General features: G+C 44.3%; 1 long non-coding RNA gene across 1 annotated transcript; it reads left to right on the plus strand.

Moving 5' to 3' along the window:
• The first annotated feature begins 604 nt into the window (after positions 1-604).
• LOC122168087 lies at positions 605-7,919 on the plus strand. The gene is made up of 6 exons (XR_006171175.1): positions 605-713; positions 1,248-1,413; positions 3,508-3,644; positions 4,944-5,009; positions 5,288-5,362; positions 7,446-7,919. It is a non-coding gene; the product is annotated as an uncharacterized LOC122168087 (long non-coding RNA).
• The last annotated feature ends 1,534 nt before the right edge of the window (positions 7,920-9,453 follow it).

A 9,453-nucleotide genomic window follows, 5' to 3' on the forward strand; every position in this document is an offset into this window, starting at 1 on the left:
ATCTCCTTCTCTCCTGACATCTTTAATTCTTTTGTGTTTTTCTTCTAAATGTTTCTTCACTTCTTCATAGTGTCTGTATTCTTACCTGTTCGCCTCATTTTTTTTCTCTCCCATCTCTGACACTCCTGAGCATTCCACCTGTGAGCAGGGATCCAGGAGCACCAGACAGGACTGGGCATCCCTGGATGCAGCACCCCAGGTTGGGCTGGATGCAATGGAGAGGTGGGGAGATCATGCAGCACCCTGGGATAAGGCTGCTCTGAGCTTTTGCAGGGGCTGTGGTATTTCATCCAGCAGCTATGTGAAGGGCTGAGTGCATTGCCACAATATGTCTGGCAGCAGTGTCCTGCACAGGGCCTGCTTCCTTGCTGTGAGCCTGCTCATTGCCTCCACACATCCATATCAGAGGTGGGAGCAGTGAGTTATTGTATGTCTCTGGAATCTGACTAATCTCAACTTCAACGTAGTATTAATAATTTAATGTTCCCTTGCATCTAACATTTTCTTGCCTCCCACGTAGCCTGATTAAAGGGTTAGAGATTTGCCTCAAATAATATTATCTTATTGGTTTTCAACTCTGCGCTTTAACCTTTCCAGGTGTTCCTGTTAGAGAACGTGGAGGGGACGAATGCAGCAAGCTCTTGTGAGAAAACAGGAACCTGTGATGGTCAACCCTTCATTGGAAGGGGATCCCTCAGTGCTGGATCTGGAATGTAAGTGGTTGCAGTGGCCTAAGTCTGTCATTACTGGAAGTCCTGTTCCTACATCTGTTGTTCAGCGTGAGTCAGTCTGTCTTTGCTGCTGTCCTCTTGTCTGTCCAACCTGAGCCAGAGTTACTGCTAGCTAAATGGAATGCTTTTCTTGCATCCCTGATGTCTTCAAGAGGCTGTAGTTCCAGTTTGTCAAGATGAAGCAGAAGGCCTAATTTTGGCACTATTCTTTAATAGTTGTCTTGCTTGGACTCTGAGTTTCTCCATCTTCAAAACAGGGCTGACACTAATTGCCTATTTGCAGTGTATTTCCAGACGCGTGGCTGTAAAGTGCTGTATGAAAAAAACAGGCATTGTTATTATGAAACTTTCAGGAAAAAAAAAATTAATAGATTCATATAACTCCACAGTCATTAAAACAAACCGTATGTGGATGGAAGAGACCAGAGCTGAATAAACCCTGAGCAAACACAGCCTTTCACAATGAAACACAAACTGGTTTTAATCAATGGTACCAAATAAGTTTTGTTTTCCAAGGTTTCATTTTCCACCATCTCCCTCCTCCGGTATTATCAGCTGCAGAAGGTGATTGCTGCCTGACTTCTGCTCTTAATGAGTATCATTTTTAAACAACAACGTGCTCTGCTTGGGCTGCCCAGGTCTCAAGTTGCCTTCAGCTCCACTAGGATCTCAGCCACCCTTTGTGAGTACATCAATTTGTCCATGGGCCTTAGACAAAATTGGATCTAGGCTCTGTCAGATGGGATAGAGGGCTGCTAACCACCATCTTGCATTTCCCTTCTCTAGGGAAGCCATGAAGCTCTCTCCATTTTGCTTCAACCAAGGTTTTTCTTGTGCTTGTCTGGGAGGTAGAAAGAACTGTCTGCTAGGAAGGTGATGAGGTTACATTGACTGAGCTGAGCAGCCTGGAGGAAGAACTGGGAGGAAATGGCCAAGCCACCTTCTTTCTGATGCTTCCTTTTTTTTTTATTTATTTTTTTTTAGGAAAAGCTGTAATGCCTGCTTGCCAGTTGGTTTGTAGGCAGTAAATTCAGCGAGATCTCTTGCAATGAAATATGTAGAAGGGGGGCTTTTGGGTGACACATGCATCAGCCTTATTCTTGTCTGGGAAGCCTCCAGTCTGTGCTGCTTTCCCTGGCTGGAACACGTGAGCACTCTCCTGGTGATGCCATCAGACCATGGGAACATGAAGTAGGGTCAGGGATGACGTGCAGGTTGTTGGTAGCTGTAGGAGAGAAAGATTGTGTAAAAATGGCCAAAGTGTGTGTGTGTGTGTGTGTGTGTGTGTGTGTGTAAGTGTATCTATTTGCAGTCCTGTCCCCTGCTAAGAAGTCTAGTTCCAGATCAGTAATGGTATTTTTTCACCTCCCTCTTTGTAAGTTCATTGGGATGTAAGAATATTTTGTTCTCAACTAAGCTGAGTCCATCAGTCTGCATTTGTTGCTGGCAAAGGCTGTGAGCAGATGCACGTTAACTTTAAAGCAACTGCCAGCTTCTGGTGATGCTGAATTCTCCATTTTTTCAGCCCAGCTGGCCAATGCATATGTGCTAAAAGTGGTGATCTTAGGTTCAAACCTAGCTCAGCCTGAGGTTCGTAACAGTAGCACAGACATTTGCTGTCAACAAATACTCACAAATGGTGATGACAGTGCCCTAAGGCAATTTCCTTCTAATACTGCTTGAGATGGTGAGTGACTCATACAAGCTCAGAAGCTTCCTCTGGGTTCTCTGGCTGGGTGGGATGTCCTACTGATGCTCTGAGGTTCTTGCATTTAGGCAGGACTTGGTGTTCTGTGAGTCCGGAGGATGAGCAGTGGGTCGTGGCTGAGCAAGAGACAAGGGAATGGCTGAGACAAAGATCTGTGCTGATGACACAGCAGTGGGATAAGTTCTTAATATGCAACAAAAACCTTATTCCTCTCCTCAGAATTTCTGCTTTTATTTTATTTTTCTTTTAATTTATGGCACTTCTGTAGACAAAAACTGCCAAATACAATATATCCTGGGGGATAATATGGGAAAGGGAGCAGGGCAGGCAGTGAGGCAGTGTAACCAAACCCCCGTACCCAGTGCTTGCCTGCAAGAAGATCCAGCAGCTCTTGAACCAGTGGCCAGCAGTGTTGCTTGCAGATACTTCTCCCTTTGAGCTCATGCATCAGCAGCATGTCACCAGGGATGGTTCCCTGTGGCAGATGGGCCGTCTGCCACTTACTGAATGTGTCAGCAATCAGTTTGTTATGTGCCCCATCCAATGTGACTCCAGTGTTGCTCATTGCCTTTACTCCTTCCATCCAACTCAGTGCTCCTGCACTGAGAACTCCTCAGAACCAGCCATGCCAGCTGGTTCTAAACCATCTAAATGGAATGGAATGGCTTTCTAGTGTGCTAGCTAATTAAGTCATAGAGTCATTAAGGTTGGAAAAGACCACTAAAATCATCTAGTCCAACTGTCCAACCATTGTGCAAGTCCCACTCTGCTGCTTGCAGCCCATTCACATTTGCTTGCTGCAGCCCACATGGACTTGGAGGCAGCTTGTGGTGCTCTGCCATGAAATGTTACTGGGGGGAAAATACTCTGCTCTTTGCAAAATTAGTTTTGCCATCAATATATTCTGTTAAAAATATCGGTCTCTCCAAACTGAAAATATTTTGCTTTTTCCATTGCCGCAGCTTTCTCCAATTTTCCCGTGGTATAAATAGAAATGGGATGCAGATTTTTTTTTTTTTTTAATTTAAATTTTTATTTTTTAACCTTGGATTCTTGTTTTGTGAAAAGACAAACACTTGCCAAGAGGTAAACACATCTGGCAAAACCTTCACTTGCTAAGAAGTCATCTGACTTGGAAGGATATTTCCGAGAGAATATGAGAACGTATCGGATCGACTCTGCAAAGGAATGGCCTTCTTCACTCAGTAAGTGGCAGAAAGGAAACGATTGTTCCTCTTTAACACAGCTCCAAATCTGCAGCTTATAATATTCCCGTTGATCTCCTCTCTTTTTTTATTTATTTAGCTTAGCATATTCAAATCCAATTTGTTTTTTTTCCCTTTCATTCTCATGCTCGACTCCTTACCGTCTCATTGAGGTCAGCTTTGCAAAACTGTTCTTGTGCCATCTTACACCCAGAATGGTTGGAAAGGTGATCAGCACCAGTAATTTTCCACTTTCTGGCAGGCTCTATAATAAATAATTAAGAAAAATCATAAATAGCAGTAGTATTAGTTCACTGGTGCACATGAAGTAGCTGCAGTTTAAGGTTTGGTGTAGAAAAGAGCTGTGGGATTTTTTCTTTCGATGATGCATCCTTAAGGCCGTGTCTGTGTTATGCTTTTGCCATAATTAAATTATTGCTTATAAGAACTTTCGCTTGGTCAGAAGGAGGGAAAAAAACCCAACACAATTATAATAATTCCATTTCAGTGTTTTCCATAAGATCCTGGCCAACTTGGCCAATAACTAAGGCAAGGAACAGGGGAAAAAAAAGGTATGTATTGTATACTCACTTAAAACTTGGCTAGAAATGACCGTTTATTGTCTAATTTTTTTTTCCATGCCCAACTTGGCTACTGGAGACAAACTCAGTGCCAAGTTTCTATAGCGCATTATTTTCCTATGTATGATGTGTTCAAAAACACTTTCAAAAGCTTACCTCCAAGCATCCTACAAGGGTTTTGCATGGGTTTGGTGATGTGGATGCTGGTGTTTCAAAGCTAGATATGTTTTGCCTGTGTTTTTTTTCCCCCACTTTCATCCCTTGTGTGGCCCAACATGGAACACTCTCCAAATGGGCTGAGCTAGGAAATGAGGTGAAGGCAGTGCTGTGATGGTAATGTAAACCTCCTTTTGGAGTGGCCCCAGGCATCCTGTGGGCCTCTGCCTGGGGCATGGTGACATTGGTTAAGGGCATTCCGTCCCCACCTGGGTTGTGGCAATGTGCCCTGTGCTGAGTGTGAGCACCTCAATGGCTTTAAAGGCAAAATACAAGGGAGTGATGCTGAGGTTGAGCTTAAAGCGGACTCTTAAAGAGAGAGAACCAAAGCCCCCAACCAGCTCTGGTCATTTTGCCTCATCCTTAATGACCTGTCTGTGATGTAAGTAACACTTTAGTCGTGAAAAAAATAAGAGCTACTTTTTATGTATATATTTGATTTCATTTCTGGTTTTTATGAAGTCCCATGATTGTTTTTGTTTTGTTTTGTTTTGTTTTTTAGTGGTGTTGCCAGTTGCATCTGAATTGCTACAGACAGAAAGACAGCTGCTTGAAAGCAATAACAAGGGTGAGACTTTCACAGCTTTGATTTCCTATATGTATTTTGTCTTCTGTAAGCTATACAAAAGCAGAACTTCCAGAGATTCTGATCATGCAACTGCTTCTGAACATATTTCATTTGACTATCCACGGGCACAAGCTGAAGCTACCTATAGTACAGAGCCATTATCTCTGGCTTTTGAGCATACATGAGAAAACCAGTTATGGAAGCAGAAATAAAAGTGCAGTTTTCAAATGTGGTGCAGTTTTCTCTCTTCATTTTGGGACACCAAAGTTCTTTTACAGGCCTACCTGGAATGACTTTGGAGAAGAATCTCCATAACTGAGAGAGGAACCCAGACCACTGAAATGTGAAAGAAGGTAACTAAGTTCGTGATGGGTTCCGTTCCTTTCCATTTTCTGATCATTCTGTTTTCATATGCTGGTCCTTGCTATGATGTAGATGGACTGACTCTTCATTTGCATGCTGGTACTGGGTTGCACATTTTACTCTGTGCTCAGCTGGGATTCATTTGGTATTTTAAATGTAGGTCAAAAAAGAGACGACTTGAAAGAAGAGAGAGGGAGAAGAAATGGCGAGAGGAAAGGTCGTGTGCAGTGTGCTGCACACAGATGGCTCCTTATGGCTAGGACATGTGGCAGAATCCAAGCTCAGCTGACAGTTTGTTTGCACGACGCAAAGCTCTTTCAGGGACTGCTGAGCTTCTGAAAGTCTCTGGGTGCATTCTGCAGGATGTTCACGCTTTGCTGACCTCGCAGAAGCCTTGAACAAACTGCAATTTCTCTACTTTTGCAAACTAGGTGGTTTAGTGCAATGCTGAGAGGGGATGGAGATAGAACCAAACGTTCTGCTGTTTGCCAGGTGTCTAAAACCTGACTCCCCAGCTTGCCAAAGGGCATTTTGAGATCCCGTCTTGCCTGACACCTCAGCAGGGGCAACGAAACTCAACAGAAGATCCCTGTGGATCAGCTTGTACCTTTCTGCTGCTGAAAGGCTGTGCAGAAAGCAAGGATGAAGCAACTGTAAGATTTATGTTGGAACTGGATCCCCATGGATCAGAATGTGAATAACACCTCCATCCCCTCCCAAACCTTCCAGACCTGACCTTTCACAATCACCATTTCCTGACCAGTGACTCCAAAGAAAATAGAGCTGCTAGTTGGTATTTAATGGAAATCTGCACGAAACTTGTCAAAATACACCACCATGCCTGTCAGATGCCTGGGACAGGACCTCTACAGTAGTTTCCAGAAACCCAGTGCAATTACTTACATTTTAAATTATCTTTAATTGTAGCGTGTGAGCTACAGAAACATTTCTTCCCCCCTGTGAAGCAAGACCTCGCTATTAAGAGTCACCCCCTAATTGCAGCTCTAATGGGGAGCTGGGGCAGGTCAGCACCAGGGTTAGCACAGGGTGAAGCAAGAGTGGCCACGGAGCACTGGAAAGTGGAGATGACACAGCACAACAGTCATAGAGGGGCAGCTTTTGTCAGCTTCTTAGCACACTTAATTACCCCACCAGATGTTCTAATCCAATCTTCCTGCCCCTCCCCTGCCAGCAAATGTGACTTTTTTTTTAATGTTTCTGACTGTGGATTCAGAGGATGGCTTGGGTTGGGGAAGGGACCTTAAGGATCATCCACTTGCCCTGGAGTTTGTCTAGAATAAACTCAGTGAGTTGCTGCTTCTTGGGCTTTTCCTTTGCAGGAACTGAGCATCCTTTTGCTACCCAAGTGATTGCTCAGGTCTGAGTGTGGCTGCACACATGCTTGGTATGTGTAGGACTGAACTGAATCAGACTGAACTCATGGATTGACATGGACGTCACAGAGGGTGCAAGACTGATGAAAAATAGATGAGGTGGTGGTGCAAATCTGCTCAAGTGCTGAATGACAACTGTTAGCCTGGCAATGCTGAATTCAAGCAGTCCCTGTCAATAGTGTGAGAGATGCTGCACCAGATTTTCTGGGGTTGTTTGCAAATTGACCTAGTGTTCCTGCTGACACAAAGCCTTGGAAGTGCAGCTAAGAGCAGCATTGCTGAACATGCCTGATTTGCTCACAGATTGTGGTCAGATGTGAGCATGAAAGCAAATACTTGCCAGTATGCATCTAGGAGAGGGGAAAATAGTGAATTAACTATGGACACAGATGCATGACGTTACCTTCCAGGAGCAGATGTGCACAGCACAGGGAATGAACCAACATGGGGAGGAGTTTCCTCAGTCAGTGAATTGGTTTTTGGTTCAGTGAGAACTCCGGATGTGCACATACAACATGTTGACTGCATGCAAAAAATCTCTTCCTTTCTTCTTTAACACGAAAAAGAAAACCCACAAATCAAAAGTCTCAAACAGTTCTTTGTTAAAGCACCACTTGAACAATTTGCTTAATTTTCACCACTTACTGCATTAATTGCTGCTTTTTTATTTCCCCTTCAGCCCCATCCGGTTCCCCAGGCAGAGAGCATTCGGACTTGTCTCAAGCACAGCTTCAGCCACACACCTGCAGGATGGAAACAGGCAGAGCAAACAATGAAACAAGGCTGTTTATAAAGCCTTCAACACGTCAGGCAGGGAGAAGAGCCCAAGTTTCCACGTCAAGGCCTAAACGGACCAGAATGACGCGAAACACATGGAAAATACGGAAAATGTGGAATAAGTAATAAAATTATAAATAAAACAAATACAATAAATTGGGAATGCAGTTTTACTCATAATGATTTGTGTTCCTAGTAACCCAAGACTCCCTTACCTTTGAAAACGAGCATGTTTTTCCAGCGGGGAGCACAGTGCAGGTGATGGGGCTGCACAGGGCACTGGACCAACCAGAGGCAGAGGTGGGCAGCAGGGAACCAGGGCTGCAGCATGCCCATGTGAGTCCTTTCTGTGACAATGACTTGCATCAGGATCTCAGGAAAATCATTTAATCAGATGGTGGTTAGCATTAGTGCAGGAATTTTGGCCAGAAATGAATCTTGGCTTGTTCTGGACTGAGAAATTTGCACTGGTGTTGTTACCCAGCTGTAGTTCTCTTGGGTTGCTTTGTCTCCTGTGCTTGTCTGGCTGTTGGTGACAGCAGTCAGTGTGCCCCTCAGTGAATGGGTTCTCCTGGTGATACCTGGCTCTGGTGGGATGAAGCTTCTGGGCAATCCTTGCTATAAACACTGATCCTTGGGCTGTGGGATTGCACTGCTCTCATTAAACATTTTAATGAGGCTCTCTGTGATGACTTTATGTTCCTTCAGCTCCACAAAGGAACGCTCAAAAGCTGACTCTGGAAGAAAACAAGAAAAGTAATAAAGTATGGTCTGCTTTAACCACTGTTGCTGTTCTGTTGTCTGGTTAACAAGTGCTGGAGTTACAAAATAAATAGGCTTATCAGCCACATGAATATCCGTTGTGTTCAGAACAGCTCAATCGTTCAAAGTTCTGTTGGTGCCCATGGCAAAGGGCACCTATAGGGAAAGCCAAGAAGACAGAAGGAGCAATGGGGGTTGGACACAGCTGCCTCCATCTCAATTAATTAGGCACCAATTTAGATAGATTCCATTGGGAATGACTTTGGCAAAAGTCAAGAATAAGGTTTAAATTCATGACTGGCAGCCTGAAGAACTTACAGTCAAAGGGGCAGCAGAAGAGTGAAGCAACATGCCCAGGGTCCTTCTGAGAACGAAAGCCTACACATAAAGCAAGCTAGAGCCCTGTTGCAGACACCATGCCATGGATGATTAAATGCTGAATTGTCCCTTTGCTGTATGTCAACACCTTGGAAAAATTTCCTTTGATACCACTGTGATGAGTTGGTTTGCTGTGCTGGCATCAAAGAGTGCTATGAGCAGAGTATGAATTGCAGCTATTCTTCAAGGTAAAAGATTTGAGTTTCTATTTCCCACTGCCACTGGGACCAATACAAGTCTGATTGGCCAATGTATGGTGAAAAAGTCCCTCAGTGTGCCAGTATTGAAAACTGTTTGTGCATTAGCTGGAGCCTTTGCCAGAGAAATAATATCATCCCCTTTGTTTATTATACTGAAACTTGATAAAAGAAAGCATCAGAGGGGGGAAAAAAAAGAAAATCCATCTGTGGTGTGAAATGAATGTTCTCGCCTGGACTCCAGGATGCAGCCATGAGCAGTGGCTGTGGCACCACCAGCATCCTATGGCAGAACCACAGCATAGGGCTGCAGAGGGACCTCAGCCCCACAGTGCCAATGGGGATGGTCCCCTTTGAGGGGCTGCCTCTTGGAGCCCAGCTGGCCATGCTGCACGCTGGTTTTCCCAGCAAGGCAGGCTCGGTTCTAAGTCCCACAGCATTTGAAATACTCCCACCACCTCCAGTATTTTTCTGGAAAAGCGACCGTGCATTGGCAGCTATTTCTGGCTCCAAGGTAGCATTGCAAATTAACACATTTTCTGTTGAGAAAAGACCCTGAACCAAGCAAAGCAA

The sequence above is a fragment of the Centrocercus urophasianus genome, unplaced genomic scaffold (genome assembly GCF_019232065.1).
Source record: "Centrocercus urophasianus isolate 14NV4802_14NV808 unplaced genomic scaffold, USGS_Curo_1.0 seq_40, whole genome shotgun sequence".
Taxonomy (NCBI): Eukaryota; Metazoa; Chordata; class Aves; order Galliformes; family Phasianidae; genus Centrocercus; species Centrocercus urophasianus.